At 40.6% G+C, this 22,987-nt stretch overlaps 1 pseudogene; it reads right to left on the reverse strand.

Moving 5' to 3' along the window:
* Positions 1-21,966: 21,966 nt before the first annotated feature.
* Positions 21,967-22,464, reverse strand: LOC102872206 (annotated as a pseudogene).
* Between the last annotated feature and the right edge of the window lie 523 nt (positions 22,465-22,987).

Consider the following 22,987-nt stretch of genomic DNA (forward strand, 5'->3'; position numbering starts at 1 on the left):
GCAGAAGAAAGTTTGGTAATTTTATTTCTCTGTCTTCCCCCACCCCCCCCACCTGTAAAGTTATTCAAAGATTCCCTTTTCTTTTCCAGAGACTCTACCTTGAAGGACTGTTTATAAATATCTGATTACAACAGTGCAGAAGTCCTGTCAATGAAATGAGCTCCAAACGTCTGCATTTTAAAATTTACAGGAAGTTCAAAGAACTCTGGGAGCCCAGAGCTACATCAATACTAATGGTGTCTGTTTCCAGGCTTGTCATCACTGCAGCACTGTGCAGGAGAGCTCGGTTTCAAAGCCTGACTGAGGTGGGCTTGAATACCAGCCCTGTGGTTCGGTGAGCCTGGAAAATTATTCAGCGCTTCCCAAACTCACTAGCACACGCCTCAGTAATAGACTTTTTTTTTAGGTGATTAGTGGAAATGATGACATAATCTTTCCGTTTGCTTATTACTATCCTTGGTATAGAATATATTTTCACTTCTATTTCAGTCTCAAAGATATTATGAAGTACAGGAACATTTGCATTGGCAACATCTGATTTTCTTCCCATTTCTATCTTTTCTCCACAATTTTGCTATTTCCCCTGCCCCTGGCCATTACATATAGTGTATTCATTGATGCCTTTAAACTTTTTATTGGAATTTCAGTAAGAGTTTACAGAGCAAATCAGTTTAGCAGTCAACAATGCACACTTTCTTTCTGCCGCATTGATGAAACATCATTCTTCTCATCTCCACCCTGTGTTTTCTATTCCCCCCAGTCTTTCTTGCCTTGCTATGGCTGCCTTCTTGCTTTCTATCTGGGTAAACACTGCCATTTGGTCTTGTATAGTTGATTATTCCAATGAGCAAGTTATTCCCTAGTGTAATTGTTTGTCTCATAGGCCTATCATTTGGCTGAAAATTGAGCCAGGGGAGTTGCTTCAGTTCTAGAACTGAAGATGGACTACAGGCTATAGTGTCAGGGGTCCCACCAATCACTGTCAGAACAGGAAGCCTGGCTTTCTTCTGATTGTCAGTTTTGTGCCCTATCAATAATGCTCCTTCCGTAATGGCACCATGTTCCACCTTTTCTGCCTATAAAACCTACTTTGTCTATATTATCTCTTTACCCGCTCATCCAAATTTTTGTAAGCTCAGTATTTTAAGAAGACACGTAATGATGAATTAGAACCTTGATATTTGGTGAAAGGAGAACTGAATTAAGTATTCCAAACAAACTATCATTTATGATCAACCTAGGAAGATTGACTCATATCTTCAGAAACACACCAATCAGGATATTCTCAGAGAAAAGCAACTATACTCAAATTTAAGAACGAGAGAATAAGAGTGCTTGGATCATCCTTGACATACCTTATGGTCAGACACGGCAAATAGTTTATCAATCTTTGCTTCCTCTAAATGTCTCAATCCTGAGAATGTGAGTGGAAAAGAAACTCAGGCTTTTCCTAATGCTGTCAGCTCCGGCCAGTCTTTCTAACTAGATACATGGATATTTCCTATCCAGCATCCAAGTCACTACTAAAGAGATATCATCATTATTCCCTGGACTTATTTAAGTATTTACATCCAATTTTGGAAATCTGGTGAGTTTCTTGAAGCATCAAATCACAAGCCTCACTGCAAATTTTTTTTTGGTGACACAAGTTGAATACTGCTTTTGTACTGAACTCTTTGCTATAAAGAAGCCTCCAGCTGAAACACGGCTTTTATCTCTTAGGACTTTCTAGAGTGTTGCGGGGATGAGACTGGTTTTAGCAATCACGTGTTCCTATGGAGCTCTGGTGGAGCTGTGGTTAAGACATTTAGTTGCTGACTCAAAGGTGGCATTCCATGCCCAACATCTGCTCCACAGCAGAGAGACCAGGTGGCAGTCTGCTTCTGTGAAGATGTGTAGCCTTGGAAACATGATGGGGCAGAGCTACTTTGTACTACAGGATAGATTAGCTCACATCCTCACTAAATACTAGATTGATTGATTGATTGATTGATTTTTCCCTTTTTGCCATTTTAGTGGCTAAGGAATGGTGTCTTTTTCTCCTCATTTGCATCTTCTTAAGCTGTTCGAGATCTTAAATGTTTCTGGGTTTTGACCAGAAGTGATGTGCTATTTGTGCTCATCTCCTCCCTACTACAGGTTCGACAATGTTAGCAGACCATTAGTTTAAAATAGACTGAAGAAAAAAAAAACCCTCAAAATCCTTTCCTTCCAGTCTCTTTCTAATCACAGCAAGCCTGGTCTGAAGGTCAGCGTGTGTTGGTTTCAACTTGATAGCAATGAGTACATGAATATAAAGGAGTATCAGCCAACCAGTTACCCCCAAGTCAAGCCCAACTCATGTGTCAGAGGAGAATTATAGGACCTTCAATGGCTGCTTTTTCAAAGTAGATAACCAGATCTTAACCAGTTCTTTTTAAAAAGGTATTTCTCTATCGACTCAACAAGCTAACCTTGAGGTAGGAAGTCAAGGGGTTAACTGTTTGCACTACTCAGGGAATAGATACGTTTCACTGACCACTTACAGATTCAGTGCACATTGTTATTGTAGTTATGTACCATCAAGTTGGAACCAATCCATAGCTTACCCTGCAATGGGTATTCAGAGGCAATAAATCACACAAGGGGAGAATGACCGTATTTTCCCCAAGAAGCAGCCAATCTGTTTAAACTACTTGACTTCACATTGGCAGCATAGCTCCTTACCCCTAGGCCACAAGAGCCACCAAAATCTCACAGTCTTGGGTATCGTGATTTTATGTTATTTTTAGAAGCCTTTGAATTGACTATTACTCATAGACACACTGTGAACAAAAAATCTAAACCATATCCTACCCTATCAGGATCTCTGCCACGTTCATGCCCACTGCTGTAGTCACTATATCAATCAATTTGGGGAGTTCTTTATCTCTTTCACTGATTTACCACTTTTTCCAGCATGATGATTTTTCTAATACTTGAGCCTTCCAATAATATACCTAAAGTATGTCAAGTGACTTTTCACCATCCTTGTCTCTAAGGAGCATCTCAGTTATACTTTCTCCATGTGAAATTTGTTTGATATTTTGGCACCTCAAGGTAAAGTCAATACTCTTCTCTAACACTTCAATTCAAAGAAACAAATTATTCTTAAGTTCTCCTTAGTCATTGTCTAACTTTCAAATGCATAGAGAACAATTGAAAAGACCATGGTTTGGATCAGGTGCATCTTAGTTTTTAAATTGATACTGTTGCTCTGCAGCACTTTAAAGAGATCCTTGACCATAGATTTGAAAATAACACTTTCTCAAGTGCTGCCACCATGGGCATTGCTTATGGATCCAAGTAAAATGAAATATTTTACAACTTCGATCTTTTCACCTTCTATCGTCTATTGGTCTAGTTGTGAGGGCTTTTGTTTTCTTTAGACTGAGATGTAATCTATATCAAAGATTGTAGTCTTTCATATGAAGTGCTTGAAAACCTTCAGCAAGTGTTTCAAGTCTCTTTTATTTTGTGCAAGCAATATTGTTATCTGTATAATACATGTTGTTGATGACTCTTCTTCAAATCCTGATGACACATTCCTCTTATTGTAGTCCAACTTCTCAAACTTGTTCGGCACACATGAAAATAATACTCAAGGAGGGTAAGGAACTTTCCCAAATTCTTAATGCTAGAAAATTAAATCTTCTTGATTCTTGTTACCCTGGGTGTGCAATCAACATTCTACATATGGATGGCAGAGCTCTGCTGAACGTGGGGGACTCTTCCCAGAGACAGGTTCTGGCAGTCACCCTTCAAATGAACTTCAGATCCTCTACCAGACCCTCTGCACTGTGGTTTCAGCATGCTTTGTGGCCATAGCTTTGTTTTTTATGATCCTTTACGAATAACAGTATAAGAATGCCTCTGGATGTGTTATATTCATAAAGAAAAAATGTGGAGAAACAATGAAAGTTATATAAGTTTCCAGATCTTTCATTAATAGGGTCGCTATGAATGTCTATGGTTCGCCAGCACTTAACAATAACAACACATAGAGCTCTGTTGGCCTAGTGGATAGAAAGTTATGCTAACAAGTCAAAGATGGATGATTTTAATTTGCACCCCTCAGGCCTGGCTTTAACTGGTTTTATTCAAACATTCTTCCAGGCAGTATAGCACTGGTCTGTTCACTTGCTCTGTGTGTGTGTGTGTGTATAAATATATCAACATAACTAACTATACACATATATATCTCAATATATAAAATTATACAGCGCAGGACAGCGCAGGGACAGCGCAGGAGAGGAAGGCCCTCTATGAGGTGGATTGATTCAATGACTGGGATAATTGGGATGGGAGTGTCAGAGACAGTGCGATTGGCACAGGACAGAGCGGAGTTTAGGGCTGTTGCACATAGGGTCGCTATGAGTTGCAGGCGACTCGACGGCACATAACAACATATATATCTATCTATAGATAGAGATAGAGAGAGAGAGAGAGAGAGAGAGAGAGAGAGAGATCAACATATATAACTATATATATAATCTTTATAAATACCTATTCCCTAGAGAAAGTAGCTGGTGAGAAGTAGCCCTTCCAAGTCTGTTCCCTCAAGAACGTCAACAGATGCTACCCTCAGGGATCAAATAACCTGAAGCCATGAGCGTTTCAGATCCATGCCAGAATTTTTCTATTAATAGATCTCCAGCAATCTGTGTTCCCACTTAAAAGAAATACATCTAAGAGGAAATGAGTTGCAGGACTTAGCAATCAATCAATCAATCAATCAATCAATCTGTAAGTAATTAAGTAAGTAAAAATGTATACCAGTGTTATCACAGACCACTGGCTGAAAGGAGGGATCTACTCCTACTTCAATAACCACCCAGGAAGGGGCTTAAGGCTTCCATTGTCTGTCTGATGCTGGGCATTGGTCCCTGGGCCTTTGCAGTGAGTGTCATGAAATACTCCCAAATCTCCTTTGCCCTTCCCTAAAAAGTGAACTACAGGGAACCTGACTCTTGTGTTGCTCAAAGACTCTGGCAAATTCTTTGGACAGTATTAAAAAAGAGTCATTTTCTGGCATGGTCAAGAAAACAAAGATAGGCTTTGCTGTAGGGCATTTGAAGGTCATCTGAAGACAAATAACATTACACCCAAACGAAAATAGCATTTAGTCATGGAAAAGGATGGGTCCTTTTAACATTAGTGTATTTACTCCCTCTTCTTTCAATGAGACTCACTGAGTGTCCTCCGGGCTCCATATCAGCACTTCCTGTTTCTCACATGCATGGAAGTGTGAGTTAATGGCAAGCATTGCAAAGAGAAATAAGAAGACAGGTGACAAGTGAAATGACTTCTCACCTGGAGAAGTTCGCACTCTGGGTGAGGGGATGCATACACAGGTAAATGAAGTTACAGCACATGCTGAGATACTGAAGAGGCAAACACAAATGCCTTCTGGGTAGAAAGAAGTGAGCACTGCATGTCCAGACCAGAAAAGTCCTGCAGAAAGGTCAGGCAGGATTGTCCACATTCAGGCTAGGAGGCTCAGCTTCAGGCTAAGTGTAAAAGACAGAAATAAAGAAGCTTAGCTCTAGGGAATACTTTTGTTCCTCAATTACAATGGCGCTTTGATATTTATCCCTCTTACCAGAAAAAGCAAACCCGCTAATCATGTGCTTATTTGTGCATCAATGTGAGGGAGAGAGCCAAGGAGGGAGATAGAGGGATGGGAAAAAAGCAAGAACAGGACTTCTCAGCATTTGCATTCCCCCTCCCCAACTGGTCAGTGTGCTCTGTTTTTATGTATGACAGAGATTCCTACACTGATCAGTCCGTTGACTCAAATACAGGCCTAACAACATGCTTCCCCAAGCTGGGTTTACATAGGCTCATACTATAACTGCACATCTGAAGTGTGTTTCATTGCTCACACAATATCTTCCAGAACGACCCTATTCACTGAAGATTCAGAGGGAACGGCAAGGGACCCTGCGCTGCCCTTTACAGTGTGGCAGAAATGTGCAACGTGGTGAGCGTGTTTAGAAGCTGTCAGAGCTGAGTGAAAATCTCTCTGCCATTTGTCAGCAAAATGGCCTTAGTGTCACGTTACATCCTCGCCAACTTGGTTTTCTAAAAAGCCTCGGATGTGCCCTAAAACTGTGTGGGTGTGCTTTGGGGAAGAATAGGATCTGGAGTTGGATTGTGAGCATGTATAAAAGTCTACTTTGGTAATACAGGTCATAATCTGTTTAAAAACTAAAGATCTCATTTTCAGACATTATTACACTAAAATATCTGACTTGTTGTATAAATACATGAGAAAATAGCACCAAAATTGTTTGAATTAGAGATAGATGGCTTAATAGTGGAAGTGATTCATGGCTGATAAGTTATTTCTAAAAACAGATTAAGAAGGAACTCTCAGAGTCTTTAATACCAAAATGAGGCAGAGATATTACAAAAAATAAACAAATTAAATTACAGCCCAATATCTGTCATGAACATAGATGCAAAAAAAAATCTTTGAATACAATAAATTACAAGAGTGCATAATAATTTACCATGACCAAATGGGATTCACAACTGGTATGCAAGGATAGTTCAGTATAAGAAAAGCAATCAATGTAATTCATCATATTAACAAAACAAATAACAAGAACCTACAACACAGCGGTAGTAACCAAAACAACATGATACTGGTACAATGACAGGAACATAGACCAATGGAACATAATTGAAAACCCAGAAAGGGACCCATCTATCTACAGTCAATTGATATTAGATGAGGAAATAAAACCTGTCAAATAGAGAAATGACAAACTCTTCAACAAACAGTGCTGACAAAACTAGACTGCAGAAAGCTGAAACAAGATCCACATCTCACATCATATACAAAAAAATCAACTCAAGGTGGAATAAAGCCCCAAACCATAAAGTCCATGAGAGACAAACTGGGATCAAGCTTAGAACGCTTAGTCTATGGTATAAAGAAACTGCCAAATACAGCCAGGAATGTACACACTGAAGAAGATAAAATTGGTGAATGGGACCTTGTAAAGATTAAATCTCTGTGTTCATCAAAATTTTTCCCAACAGGATGAAAAGAAAACCTTTTGACAGGAAACAAACATTTGGCAATACCATCTCAGACAGAGTCTCTTAACAAGTTTATAGAATACTCCTGGGCCTCCAGAAGAAAAAGACTGATAATCCAATTACAAAATAGGTAAGACATACAAAAGACTTTTCATAGAGGAAGACATTCAGATGGCCAACAAATAAAAACCACAATGAGATACCATTTTACCCGTTAGCAGTGGCAAAATTTAGCAGGGCAGCAAGTAATAAACATTGGAAGGATGTGGCAAGATAGGAACTCATAAACATTGTTGGTAGGATTGTAAAATGGCACAACCACTCTAGAAAGCAGTTTGGTTTTTGCTCAAAAAGCTGAACATAGAAATTCCATATGATCTAGCTACTCTACTGCTTGGAATAAACCCTGAGAAAATGAAAACCGAGACACAAACAGAAACTTGTACAACAATGCTCATAGTAGTGTTATTCACCATTGCGAAACATGGAAGCAGCCCAACTGTCCAATCACAATGGAATGGATTGAGAAATTATGGTATATTCACACAATGGAATATTACGCAGCTCACAGGAGTAGTGATTTGTAAATCACTACCTAACTAGGGAGGAACTAGAGTACATTATGCTAAGTAATCTAACATAATTCCATAAAGACAAATACTGTATAAGACTATTATTGGAGAACATGTATGAGGATCCATGGTGGGGAGGGGAGCAGAGAAGTGAGGATGGAGAGGGTGCTTAATCATCAAGTCGCACAATTTGATGGGTGAACGAGGGGTGGGTAAAGGAAACGGCAATGATCTGGTGTGAAAAACAATGTATACAAATGGAGTTCTTAAAAAAAATTTAATGTATACAAACATTGTAGGTAAACCAATTGTTGTTGTTGATTGTCGTCAAGTAAAACATAGCGATCCTATGAACAAAAGACCTGAAGACTTTCTGTAACTATTGTCATTTCTCAAAGTTCATAGAGTTAGGGCATGTTGTTTAGGAAGTGGATGCCACTCAAGTAAACCAGTATAAAATAAAAATTTTCTTTAAAAAAAGTTTTAAATAAGAAAGAACCACATGATACTATTAATAGATGCAGAAAAAAGGTCTGACAAAATCCCCTTTCTGATTAAAACACTCAACAAAATAGGAATAGAAGGGAATTTCCTCAACAAAATGAAAAGATATTTGTAAAACTAAGAACCAACATTATTCTCAGTGGAGAAAGACTAAAGGAAATTCCCTTGTAAACAGGGGCCAGACAAGGGTGTTCACTATCACCACTCCTACTCGACAGTGTATCGTAAGTACTTCCTAGGGCAGTAAGGGAAGAGAAGACAAGACATCTAAATTGGGAAAGAGGTAGTAAGCTCCAGGCAGATGATGTGAGAGTAAATACAAAAAATTCCCAAGACTCAACAAAAAACCCTGCTATACCTAGTAGACCAATTTAGCAAAATGGCAGGACACAAGGTCAATATAAAAAAAACTAGTGGGATTTCTCTACAACAACAAAGAAAGCACGAAAAAAAGGAGACTAAGAAAGAAAAATCTTTTACAAAAGACCATCACAAGATGAAATACTTGGGAATAAACCTCACTAGAGACACAAGAGACCTTTACAAGGAAAACTACAAAACACTGTTACAAGAAACAATGAGACCTAACTAAATGGACAGGAATACTCAACATTGTGAAAATGACAATGCTACTGAAAGTAATCTACATGTTCAATATCATCCCAATTCAGATACAAAACTCCTTCAAAACCAGAAAAGACAATTGGCAGTTTTATTTGAAAAGGAAAGAGATCACAAACAAATAAATCCCTTATAAATAACAAAAATGAAGTAGGCATCTCACTCCTTGATCTCAAAACCTACCACACAGCCATAGTAATCAAAACAGTATGGAACTGGTACAACCACAGACACAGGTAACAAGTGAATAGAATCAAGAACCCAGAAATCAGCCCGTCTACCTATGGTCAATTGGTATTTGACAAGGAATCAAAACTTAACAAATGGGAGAAATACATTTTCAATAAATGGTGCTGGCAAAACTAGACATCTACCTGCAGAAAACTGAAACAGGAGCCACATCTCACACCATACACAAAAAACAACTCAAGGTGGGTTAGAGACATATAGGTAAAAGCCGTAAGTCTAAGGATCTCAAGAGACAAATGAAGCTTAATTTAGAAGCTCTAGCCTACGGCATCAATAGGCTTATCCAAAGATGCATAAGGAGAGAATACAATTGACAAACGAGATCTCCTAAAACTCAAGTCCCTCTGTCCATCAAAATAATTTTTGCAGTAGGATGAAAAGAAGCTTACAGTCTGTGAAAAACATTTGGTAATACACCTCAGATAAGAGTCTTCTAAAGAATGAAAGTTTACAGAATACTCCAGGGCCTCCACAAGAAGACTGATAATTCAATAATAAAACGGGCAAAAGATATGGACATCTAACATGACGGCAAGCAATAAATACTGGAGAGACTATGGAGAAATCGGAATTCTCGAGCACTGCTGGTAGGACTGTAAAATGCTACAAACACCCTAGAAGGTAGTTTCATTCTTCCTCAAAAAGCTAAACACAGAAACCCTATGCTGATGTAGTTATTTGTTGCCGAGTCAAACATGACCCAGAAACATATTCCAAGGAAGTTAGAACTAAGACACAAAAAGACATATGTACAACCTATGTTCATAGCAGTGTCATTCACAATATCAAGAAAATGGAAACAGCCCAAAACTCCATCAACAAATGAATGAATTGAGAAACTCTGGTACATTCACACTAGGCTGCACTAAGGAATAGTGTGTTTTTTTTAAATATTGAATAATAATAAAGTGTGGTGCTGGAGAAGAGTATTGAAGGTACCATGGACTGCTAGGAAAACAAACAGATTCATCCTGGAAAGGGTTAAACTGGGTGGCTCCTTGGAGGCAAGGATTCTGAGGCTCCATCTAACATACTTTGGACATGTTGTGAGGAGGGATGGGTCCTTGGAGAACGACATCATGCTTGGGAGGGTGGAGGGACAGCGCAGGAGGGGAAGGCCCTCTATGAGGTGGATTGATTCAGTGATTGGGATAATAGGGATGGGAGTGTCAGAGACAGTGCGATTGGCACAGGACAGAGCGGAGTTTAGGGCTGTTGTACATAGGGTCGCTATGAGTTGCAAGAGACTCGACAGCACATAACAACAACAACAGAGAGCATCAAGCTAAGTAAGATAACTTATTCTCATGACAAATATTTACAAGACTATTTTGTAAAAATAGAAGGATCACTGAGCAAGATACGTATAAATGTTCAAAAGGGGAAAAGGGTAGAAGGGGGGAAAGGCAAGGGTGGAAATTATTAGGAGGGCAGAGGTTAGTGGGAGGATAGGGTGATGAAGGAATAGGTAAGATTCAAGGAGGACTTGAAGAGGTGGTAACACTAGGCATAGATCAATAGTAATGAAATACATAAACTACTTTGTATATGAATGATTGTATAAAACACAGTGTAAATGAAACAAAACACAATGCACATGGATGAAACACAATGTATATGAATTATTATATGCAAGCTAGTAAAAATATTGGAAGGAAAAATGTAAATTGAGTCACTAGAATAGCATACAATAGTGCTGTTAGATCAAGTCCTCTACAGCTCGGAGAGAGGCCTGCAGCGTCCTCACAATCTCTGCCATGGTCAAGTCCATCGTGGCAGTCACTGTGTCAATCTGTCGTGTTGACAGTCTCTCTCTCTCTCTCTTTCATACCTGACCTTCCAGTAGATTTTCAGAGACAGTAAATCACAGAGGAGGAGACGGCCTATCTTTCTCCTGCAAAAGAGCTGGTAGATTCAAACCACATGCCTTTGGATTGACAGTGAACTCCTCATCACTAAGGCCCCAGAGCTCCCTAATACACAGTTGTTGTTGTTGTTGTTATGTGCCGTTGAGTCATTTGCGACTCATAGCAACCCTATGTACAACAGCCCGAAACCGTGCTCTATCCTGTGACAATCTCATTGCCTCTGACACACCCATCCCAATTACCCCTGTCACTGAATCAATCCACCTCATAGAGGGTCTTCCCCTCCTGCACTGTCCCTCTACTCTACCCAGCATGATGTCCCTCTCTAAAGACCTGTCTCTCCTTACAACATGTCCAAAGTATGTCAGATGAAGCCCCAGAATCCTCGCCTCCAAGGAGCAGCCTGGTTTAACCCTCTACAATGAATCTGTTTGTTTTCTTGGCAGTCCATGGTACATTCAATACTCTTCTCCAGCACCACAGCTCAAAGGCATCAATTCTCCTTCTATCCTCCCTAGTCATTGTCCAACTCTCTGATGCATAACAAGTGATTGCAAAAAACCATGGCCTGTATCAGGTGCACCTTAGCCTCCAGAGAGACACCGTTGCTCTTGAGTACTTCAGAGAGGTCCCTAACTGCAGACTTTCCCATTGCAATACGTTTTTTGATTTCCTGGCTATTGGTGCCAAGAGTGTTGACCGAGGAGCCGACACTGTAGTGTGTAATTAATTATCTACAGCAATAAAAGGGTTTGTTATGATATTATAATTAGATAAAGCCCAGATACATATCATTGATTCATGGCTACCTTCCATTGGATTTTCAAGGGAGATTTCTTCATTTTCTCTTAAAGAACAGATGGGAAATTCAAACAACTGATTTTCTGTTAGCAGCCCAGATGAAAGACACTGTGCCTTTCATTATTAGACACAACATTCTACAAAAGAAATGCTCAAGTATTTAGAAAATACAAAATATACTTCTAAATAACCCACGAGTCAAGGAATAATTCACAAGGGAAAACAGAAAATATCTTGATTAAATGGACATGTAATGTATCCTATTGGTAAGATGTACTTCATATTCCATGAAAAGATGTGTCTTTTCCGTGAACTAAGAAGACCAAAGTAAAGTTGGTACCTTTGAACTGTGGCGTTGGTGAGGAATATTCAATAACCACAGACTGCAAAACGAGCAAGCACGTCTTTCTGAGAAGAAGGACAAGCCGAAGTTTCCTGACAAGTGGGGATGGCTAGACTTCTTTTCATGTACCTTAGAGTTGGTACCATCAAGGGCAGGCCTCTGGAGAAGGAAAAGTAGACAGTGATCAAAGAAGAGGAAAGCCCATAAGCAGGATTGATACAGTGATATGGTGGAACTAGAGAGTTTGGATCAGAACCAGACAGGGATTATTCTGTTGTACACAGCATCACTACAAATTACCATCAACTCAACAACACAGAACAACAAGTAAATGAGCTGGAGCGCACTATATGGAGTACGACAACTCCTGAAGCACCACATGGTTTCATCTGTAACGTTTCCTCTGGTCCAAGGCTGGATCTCATCAACAGCAGTCAAAAGAAATACAGTGAATTAATATTCCTTCTGGCAGGAAAAGGTGCAGAAGAGCCCAAGGAGCCAGAGATCTTTCCACCTGAGTTGTTTTGATGACATAATTCCAAATAATTTGCTGTCATTTCATTTGGTACTACTTAAAATAAAAGGGGGGGGAATGGGGAATGACTAATTACCCAGATGAACCTCATTAAAGCAAGCAAGTTTTAACAAGTTCTTAGGCTAGTGGTTTGTAGTAATCACAATCAGCTCTAAGGACCATTGAAAACATATTTTATGCTCATTTTTGACAGTGCTTTATTTAAAAAAACAGTATTGACTATATAGGGATGTGGGGACCAAAAATAAAAGCAATCAGAGTATGTTGTTACATAGAATGCATCAATAAAGAGTCTCAAAATCTTGTCACACCTAACTTCACGGAAACAAAAATTCTCTCTCTGGGCTAGTTCTGTAGGGAGTTGCACTGCCAACCCAAAGGCTGTTTCTCTCTGGCAATTTCGATCTACCAGGAGCTCCCTGGAGAAAGATGGGCCACCTCTCCCCGTGTGATCTACAGCCTCCGAAAACCCCACTGGAGGGTCAGCTGTGGGTCCAAGTTTGAGTGTAATAATGGTATTCATTAAATCCAGCCACCTTTCTATATTTTTTTTTGTTTCCTAAAGGAAATGATGAGATTGTGTGACCTGGATTTTTTTAAATAACTATGGAATTTATCCTAGTCATTTTTTACTCACTTAATCAATTTTAATACTTAATTTTGGATAATCTGTTTTCAGAACTTACAAGAGAGGACACATATCAGGAAAGATGAAAGTTAATTATGTTCTTTGTTGGTCAACTTTTGTTTGTTTTTATTTTGTTGCCAAAATCTAAACAAATATTGAAGCATTGATAAGAATGGTTTAAATTTGTAACGAGACAGAGGTTTAATGAGTGGGAATCACTTGAAGAGCAATAGTTTTGTTGGTGGTGGTGGTGGTGGTGTGTGTGGTTGTTGTTAGGTAGTATTGAAACAACTATGACTCATGGTGACACTGTGAATAACAGATCTGGACCTTGTTCGGTCGTGCACCATTCTTACAATCTCTGTCATGTTCAAGCCCACTGTGGTAGTCACTGTGTCATTTCATATTATTGAGGGTCTTCTTCACTTTCAGTGACCTTTCCCAGCATGATGTCTTTTTCCAAGGCCTGCCCTCTTCTAACATTGTGCCCAAAACACGTGAGAAGATTCAGCATCCTTACCTCGAAGAAGTGCCCTAGCTGTACTTTCTCCAAAGGAGATTTGTCTTTTCTTTTGGCGGTCTATGGTGTAATGTGTCCTGCTCTTCACCAAAACCACAATCCAAACGCATCATTTCTTCTTCAGTCTTTTATATTTGTTGTCCATCTTTCAGATGCCCAGGAAGGAATTGACAAGATCATAGATCTCGGCAAAGAGCTCCTTAGCACTCTGGACAGGTCCATGACATTTGACTTCCCCTGTGCAATATGTATTTTGATTCCTTGACTGCTACTACTATGGGTGTGGGTTGCGGAGCCAAGTACGATGAAATAGCTAACGGCATCAATCTTTTTTCCTTCTATCACGATATTGCCTATTGGCACAGTGGTGAATAGTTTTGTTTTCTTGATAATGAGTTGTGACCCGTATTGTAAGTAAGTGCTTAAAGTCTTCTCTTTGTGTCATCTGCATAAGATAAGGCAGATTGTTGACAACCTGATGTCACGTTCTTCTTTAAGTGATTGGTTCAGCTTCTCAAATTATTTCCTCAGTATACAGACTAAATAGGTTTGGGTAAAGGTTATAACCAGACACACACTTTTCCTGACTTTAAACTATGCAGTATTCCCTTGCTCTGTTCAGATAAGAGCAGTAGGTTAATAAGTTAATTAGCATTACACAGAGACCCTAAAGTAATACGGCGGAACCTTATCAAGCATTTTTTGGAATATTTTAAAGGAATGTTGTTGTTGTTAGGTGTCGTCAAGCTGAGTACCACTAATGGTGACCCTGTGAAGAGCCATCCTGACACCTGCCCTATCTGTGCCATCTTCCCCATCTCTGAGACACTAGAGCCCATTGTTGAAGTCACAGTGTCAATCCACCTTGTTGGGAGTTTACTTCTCCTTTGAAGACCTTCCATCTTTCCAAGCATGATGTCATTTCTAAGAAATAGCCTCACCTGGCTACTTGTCCAAAGTATGAAGGACGAAGCTTCATTACCCTTGGCTCCAAGGAGTTCTCTGGTCACACCCTTTGAAATTCTTTCCTATTTACAATTTCTTGGATAATTAATGTACTTCTTTAGCTTAATCCCAAGATTTCAGTGTTACCAACACTTAAAAGGTAAGACCTATATCCTTCAAAGTCTCTCATAATCCTTGGCATGCTTTCCTCATCACTGCCCCTCCTTAACCACAACTATCTCATTAAATCAACCTTCACAGTCAATTCTGTTTCAGAGACCCAACTTTTCCTCCTCTTACTCCTTCTTAGTGTTCTTTATCACGTGAGATAGAACACTCTTTAATTAACAGAATATTTCCTAACTTTTATGTAACATGTTGACATCAAGAAAATATTTTTTTTCTCTTAATTGTATGTTCAGTGCATAAAAATAGCATATGAATGAGACACATGTACAGGAAGGTAAAGTCAATAAATAATTATGGAAGAATAATGCAAATTATTGGTGGTGTTTTTATAAATAGTCAAAGAAGTGTACATATCTGAGGAAATAAATTTTCCACCCAGGGCTCTATCATGGTGGGTAAAGGGACGCTGTGACTTAGATCCAAAACGTAGTCCATTTCAGCAATGAAGCCTATTTAAGACAATACACTCATTTCACCACTAAGCATTTTAACAAGCAAGCCTAAAAATCCCAATATATTCAAATAAACACTTCTTTGCAAATTACAGATGATGGGAAATATATACCACAATTTACATTTAAATTACTAATTATCTCCTTACTACATGCCTTTGACATATTTTAAGCAACAAGATAAAATGTTTTTGTGTTTTGCCCGAGCTTACCGAATTGTTACCACATTATTTCATTTGTTTCTCCACATATTAATTCCTACAAGTTGCAAGGTTTTAATCTTACTCAGGGTAAACACTTTTTAAGGTGAGAATCCTTTCACTTTATGGTATTTGTTTCATATTTTGTCAGACCAAGAAGGTAACCAGACAATCACAGTTCAGTTTAACCTGAATTACATGACCCCATCCCACTCGGAGGAAACCCACAATGCTCCAGGTGCCATACACACAGAGTCCACATGACTCAGAAGCACAGCAAGAACCCGTTGCCTCCCTTAGAGCTGAGACTTCCTGGTGGCTCAGTAGTTAAGCACTTGACTCTTAACTAAAATGGAAATCTACTAGATTCTCTGTGCTCTGCTGTCTGTAAAGATGTAAAAAAAACTATTGCTATTGATTTATTCCAGTTCACAGTGACCTTCTTGGACAGAACAACTAACTTGAGCTTACGACTGCTTGAATCACTGGCCTATCTTTCTGTAGGATTCCTTCCTGTCGTCATTTCTGCTGCGCACTCTGATCTGCAGACGACAGCCCTGCCTGATCTCGCCATGCTCGCACCCTCTGCTGTGCTTAATTCCAGGGCAGTTGTCATCGTGTCCATTTACCTCATTGAGGGCCTTCTCGCTCAATGATCCTCCAGTTTCCAAGCATGACGTCCCTCTGCAGGGCTGGTTCCTCTCGCTAAGAAGTCTGAAGGTGTAAAATGAAGTCTCACCATCCTGCCTTCTCAGGGGAACTCTGGCTCCGCTTCTAAAGAGATTCGCTTGCTCCTCTGGCGGTCAGGTCACACTTCACATTCTTCACCAACACGAAATGCAAAGCCTCCATTCTTCTCCCTTTGGGGCCCTTCTTATCTGTCACGTGGAGTCAACATGAATACAGACTGACACAGCTGTACTCAACAGCAAAAACGTGTAACTCAACTTTTCTGAGCATCTCATTCTTTATACACGCACCAATGGAAGTTCTACACTCTGCTGGCAGGATCAGACACCGCACCAAATGCCAGTGTGTGGGCACACCTGCATTTTCACCTAAACGTGCTGACTGGAACAGCAAGCACACCCAGGTGTGCATATAACATGTTCACCGAAACAGCAAGCACACACAGGTGTGCATATAACACGCTCACCGGAACAGCAAGCACACGCAGGTGTGCATATAACAAGCTCATCGAAACAGCAAGCACATGCAGGTGTGCGTATACAGAAGCCAGAGATGGGCAGTCAACTCCCGAGCAATTCACTGCCTCTGAGAACCTGCTGGAGGGTCAGCTATGGGCCAGCTCTGACTATGTACTCAACCACAATGTGTGTAGATAGGTAGGCAGGTAGGTAGGTAGGTAGGTGGATGGATGGATAGATGGATGGATGGATGGATGGATGGAGATAGGGAGATAGAGAGATAGATAATAGATGATAGATAGATAGATAGATAGATAGATAGATAGATAGATAGATAGATAGATAGAAAGGATAGATAGAATTATTATTACCATCAAGTCAGAATCAAGACAGAGGCAGTCAATTGCCCCGGAAGAGCTTGCCCATCTTTCTCAATATAACAACATATAGATTCAAACCCCAAGCCTTTGGGATTGCAGCATAGATTCTTACCACTAGGCCACCTTTAGGGAGCTTTGGTGGTCTAGTCATAAGAGCTTGACCGCCATCCCCAAATCATGCAGTTTGAGTCGACCAGCTGCTGTACTGGAGAAAAATGAGCAACCTCCCCTCGTGCAATTAAACACCTCTGAAAACCTGCTGGAGGGCCACTTATTCAACTCAATAACAAACAACAGTGTGCACAAGAAGAATTGCATGGTTTGGGGGGAAAAAAGGATACACATACCACATATGATTTACATAAAATGCTGCAAATTGGTACCATGTTATCGTAATTATAATCATTATACTACGATCAAAATATATAATATTTATACAAAATATCATCTTACACCTGCAAACCACAATGGGCTATGACTTCTAGATTCACAGCCCAGCCCTCCCAGAAACATAACTTCCCTCTTCCTTTCATTTCCCACCCTCCCCATGCTTTAAATGTCTCTTAAACAATTTCACTCAACAGAATTAAATGGTATTTCTGGCGTTCTCTTATGTTATTAAGAATTGTGTTATCCTGTTGGCATTTTAGGAGCTGAAGTTTCTGGGTTTTATTCATGACCACAGTAGGTAATGTCTTGTTAGAATTCCAGTTAATGTCAGACTTAATCTGGCTCAGTGGTTTCATAGTGAAGACAGTAATTATAAGGACATTTTTTAAAGTTGCAAATCTTAAGTACATCATTTTGCACTTTTAAGGTATCATTTTTAAACTAGAGGTCACCTTATCTATTACAGTTTAATATAAAAAGGATACATTCAGTATGGTACATTGGCACATTTTTTTTCAGGTTCATTTATTCAGGAGAGAATATCACATTTAACAGAGACCTAAGCTAATTTTCATAGAGAACCACACTTGAAGATGTCTTCTTGCTCGTTTATACATAGAATTTAATTATTCACTTATCCTCGCTTTCATTCACAAAGATATATGTATAGACTAGGATCGGCTACTGCGGTAGGTGTTACATAAACAAAGTGGAAAAAAGTGCCTCTTTTTTAACCTGCCCTCTAAAGAAGATTTTCTCAAGGGTGAAGTGATCGTAGAGGAAATGTCCAGGTTTTCTTGAGAGTGTTGGAGCCTTGAAGACCTAAGAGTTTGGGAGGGGCAGAGCAGCTGGAGAATATGCGGCGTGGATTATCTAAGGAATGACATTTCTAACCTGTGACTGTGAGATTCATTCAGACGTGGAAAAGACCCTGACATTTGGCAGAGTCCTACAGAACCTAGGATGCGAAGGCTTTGCCTCACATTCTTCAGCATGTTGCAAGAAGGAAGCAGTTTCTGCAGAAGAACATCATGCTGGCTAAAAATGGAGGATCAGCAAAAGAGCAGAAGACGCTCAAGGAAGTGGATTGACACTGACTAATAATGGACTAAACCCAGCAGAGGTTGTAAGGATGCCGCAGCATTCGGCAGGGCTTTGTTCTGTTGAATGTAGGGTCGCTATGAGTAACAGCCAATTGGACAGCGCCTAGCAACAACAATAACATCTAGTAGTGACTTTCCTGTGACACTGATGTGTCAAATGTGATCACGGTTACCCATGGTGGACAGTGTTGGGTGGAGCCCCCCAGTTGAAACAAGCTTGGAAGCAGGAGTGGTATCCACTTCTGTAAATAGCTTGCCTCCAGAAACCCTATGAACTGGGAGAAAGGATGAAAGTCACACAAGTCTCGAGGACTTTTGCTCATAGGGTCGCTATGAGTCACCTGCTACTCAACGGCACTCAACAGCAACAGTGACTTCCCGAAGCGTGTTGTTGGGTGGTCTCTGGAAAGTACATAGAGCAAAACCATATGTTGCCCAGTCCTGTCTCACCTTCGTGATTGTTGATATCATTGAAATTTTTCTGCATGTATGATTACTGTTTCCATTGTTCTCATTGAGAGATTTCTGTACTTTCATTGATCCTCATTCCATGGTCAACACCTCCACTGACTCACACATCCCATCCACTCGCCATAGTGAACTCTGCAGATTTCCTCACACCTACCTGCCAGCTCATGACTCCAAAGATATTCTTCCACCCAACTATTTGTTATTTTTGTGAGTGGTAGTGCGTTTATTGCTGCTGTGTGTCATGAAGTTAAATTGACCAGTAGCTGACCCTCCAGTGAGTTCTCAGAGAAGTCGCCCAGAAGATGGTCCCTCATCCGTCCATGGAGCTGCTGGTGAAGTCAAGCTGCTTTCCTTGGAGTTAGCAGCATGACTTCACACCCTCCAGGCCACCAGAGCTGTTCTTATTATTTCTATTATTTCAGTGACTAAAGTTTTGCAAGTCTAATATTTTAATTTGGATACTTTTGGAATGTTTTCATTTTTTCTCCCATGGCATCCTGTATTTACCCCATGGATTCTGTGATTTAATATCTTTGAGTATTTTAAATATAATTGTCTTGTTACATATTTCAGATAATTACATTACCTGAATTTAATGGGATAAAATTTCATTATTTTTTTCATTCACTTTTGAATCTATTAATTTACTGTGATTGAAATTAGTTTTCAATGCAAGGAAAGAGGCAACTGAATTAGAATATAGGAATGATTCCCTGTTTGAGTCTTTATATCCCAGTAAGACACGAAGGTGTGACAAGTCCCTATATGACAGCAAGCCCTGCACTAAGGACTTTACCTGCTATACCTCATTAACCTAGCACGGTCAGTGGGAGGCAAACCTCACTGACTTAGGGGTGAGGAACTGGATTCTCAATCTACTCATGGCAGAATTAGGTTTGCATTTGGTTTTGGTAAAATTATATCCGTTAGCAAATGGTGTCAGGATTAAAAAGCTGTGTTGTGGAGGGGCACTAATGGGTTCAACCCCAAACTTTTCCATCGTATGAATTGGTGGAAGTGATTGAATCTTTCTATCTTCCAGTTCCTTCATTCCCTGATAACGTGTGATAGCCACTCTGGACAGTAGGTTTGGTATTTTTCTACCTGGTAAGACTTACTTCTTCTCAGTATGAGTCAAAGAGTGGTGAGGGTTAGCTAACACCGCAGGTTTACAAGTGGAATCTAGAAGTGCAGGCACATGTGCTGTCTCTGGCATAAGCTCAGCCAAAAGCCAAAGCCTCTTTAGTACAAATCCGGAAACTGCATGACTGGACCAGTGTGACCATCATTCAGTGTGACCAACATTTCTTTTCAGCCCCAAATTCTTAATCATAAGAAGGTTATGAAGAAGATTGGTGAAGGATGCTCCTCCCAGCTACAACCCATTACAAGCATAAACTCTCACATGCGTGTGAATATATAGTCAGTGGTTTCCAAACAAGGCCACATTTGGTGTCATAAAAGTAAAGTGATCTTTTATCTTTTAAATAATTTTAAAAGCCATATTAATCGCGTATTTAACTTAGAAAATATCTCCAAATGAAATGCCAAGTGATTTCTTCCTGGTACTTATAGTCTGGTGTCTTAAAGAAGTCCTGATGATGCAGTGGTTAAAGCACTTAAATGGTAATGGAATGGTCAGCAATTGGAAATAGCACGTGTTCTACGGGAGAGAGACGCAGTAGCCATTGCCATAAAGGTGAACGGTGTCCGCTTCCAGATGGAGCCATGGGGACCACCTTGCACTGTTCGCCTCTGTCCAGTTGGATTGCTAGGAGGCAGTACCACCTGACAGCAATGGGGTTAGGATTTGGGCTCGTAAACTGCATTCTTTACCCTGATAGAGTGATCTACAAAATTAAAAAGATGTCAGTAATAATAGAAATACAAAATGCAAACAACTGTTTGCTTGCTTGTTTTAAAATCTAATCTACCAGACAGGGTTTAGTTTTAGCATCGAGTACATTTGTTTGCAATAAATCGAAGACTGGGTCCTGATAACTGGAGGCTGCTTTTGCTACTGTTACTCTAGCGAACCATATTCGCTTTTAAAAATTATCTGACAGTACAAGGTCAAACCAATGGTTGTCACAGTAATCCTTTTTAGAGGATTTAAGTAAAGAAAGTAATAAGAAAGAGAAAGTTATATACATAAAAAGTTCCGTGTGGGACTATAAACCAAACCCACTGCCACTGAGTGGATATGAGCAGTGCTGTATATGATATCAAAAAGCTAAAAGCACCCAAAAGGGGCTGGGAGTTCATGCTCCCATGAATTATAGCCTGATGGGCTGCTATCCAAACACCCTGGCTGTTTGAATCCACGATTGGCTCATTGGGATAAAGATGGACAGTCTCCCCCATTAAGATTTACCACCTCAGCAACAGAAGGGAGGGTGCCACAGTCAGAACCACCTTCACAGCAGTGAGTGTGAGTTTTCAGTCTGACAGTGCTTGTAGAGGAAATGGGAGTGTCAGAGGCAGTGCGATTGGCACAGGACAGAGCAGGGTTTAGGGCTGTTGTACATAGGGTCGCTATGAGTCACAAGCGACTTGATGGCACATAACAACAACAACATATTTTTTTTAACTTCATTCACTTTACTTGTTATATAAAAATCTACTATGTGGTGGCCACAGCTAGAGCCTGAGTCCTCTGCATGAGACTCTGGTGTGAGTCTTTACAAGGTGGTCAGTAAATTCCTGGTAGGGAGACTTGGTGAACACAGTCTCCTTCCAGAGATCTGAGGTCAAATAACTGTAGGTCTTGGAGATGGCATCAAAGGTGGCCTTGGCAAAGTTGCCCAGGGTAGCTGTGCAGCCCCTGGCTGAGGTGTAACAGTCATCAATTCCAGCCATCAGCAGCAGCTTCTTGGGCATAGGGGCTGAGACAATTCCAGTGCCTCGGGGTGCAGGGATCAGACACACCAACACAGAGCCACAGCGCCCAGTCACCTTGCAGGGAACGGTGTGAGGCTTGCCAATCTTGTTCCCCCAGTAGCCACGCTGCATAGGGACAATGGAGAGCTTGGCTAGGATAATGGCCCCACAGATGGCAGTAACCACCTCCTTGGAGCACTTCATGCCCAAGCCAACACAGCCATTATAGTCTCCGATAGTGACAAAGGCCTTGACCTGGTCTGCTGGCCAGCACATGTCTGCTTCTGCACAGGCGTGACTTTTAATACCTCATCCTTGAGGGGCATGCCCAGGAAGAAGTCAATGATCTCAGACTCCTTGATGGGCAGTGAGAAGAGAGAAATCTCCTCCAACGATTTGATCTTCATGTCTTTGACCAGACGGCCAAGTTTGGTGAAGGGGAACCATCCTTGTCCTTGGCTTTGCCTCCTTGAGCTCCAAGGCCCCGTCCAGGCCACAGCCATGACCCCACAGACCGCTACTGAAGCTGCGGAAACAGCCCCAGGCTCCCATCCCGGAGCCTCCAGGCCCTCCCGCTGCACCGGCATCATCCACCATTTGGTGTTTTCTGGGAGTAGAAGGCGGCCGGTTATATTTTTAACGTCTGCCAAGTTGGGGCTCATCTTCCTGAGCTCTATCAGACAATAGTCCACTGCTCGTCATGAGGTTTTCACTGCCCATTTGCCCTAGAAGAATACCACCTTGTCCTGCTTCCCCACCCGGCTTAGTACGGAAGCTGTGCTGAAGTTTGCTCCCCACGGACGAGCCTGCTCGTGTCTGAAATACTGGTGGCATCGCTTCCTGTATCACGTGTACTGTGCATACAATGCCATCATTGACGACACAGTGACATACAGTTTTGGTGGACACTCAAAATCAAACCTAACTGCCACTGAGTTGCTTTTAACCTGTAGCTGCTCTCCACTGACTTTCTGAGGCTGTAAATTGTGACGGGAAGAGACTGTCTCTCTTAGAGCTACGAATGGATTTGAACTGCTCCAAAAGAACAAAGTTTGGTTAGGCATGCATCGCACTATTGGACTCTGCAAGTGGTGAAAAGCTTATATAAATAGAAAGCCAA

The sequence above is a fragment of the Elephantulus edwardii genome, unplaced genomic scaffold (genome assembly GCF_000299155.1).
Source record: "Elephantulus edwardii isolate Elephantulus edwardi_28Jun2011 unplaced genomic scaffold, EleEdw1.0 scaffold00003, whole genome shotgun sequence".
Taxonomy (NCBI): Eukaryota; Metazoa; Chordata; class Mammalia; order Macroscelidea; family Macroscelididae; genus Elephantulus; species Elephantulus edwardii.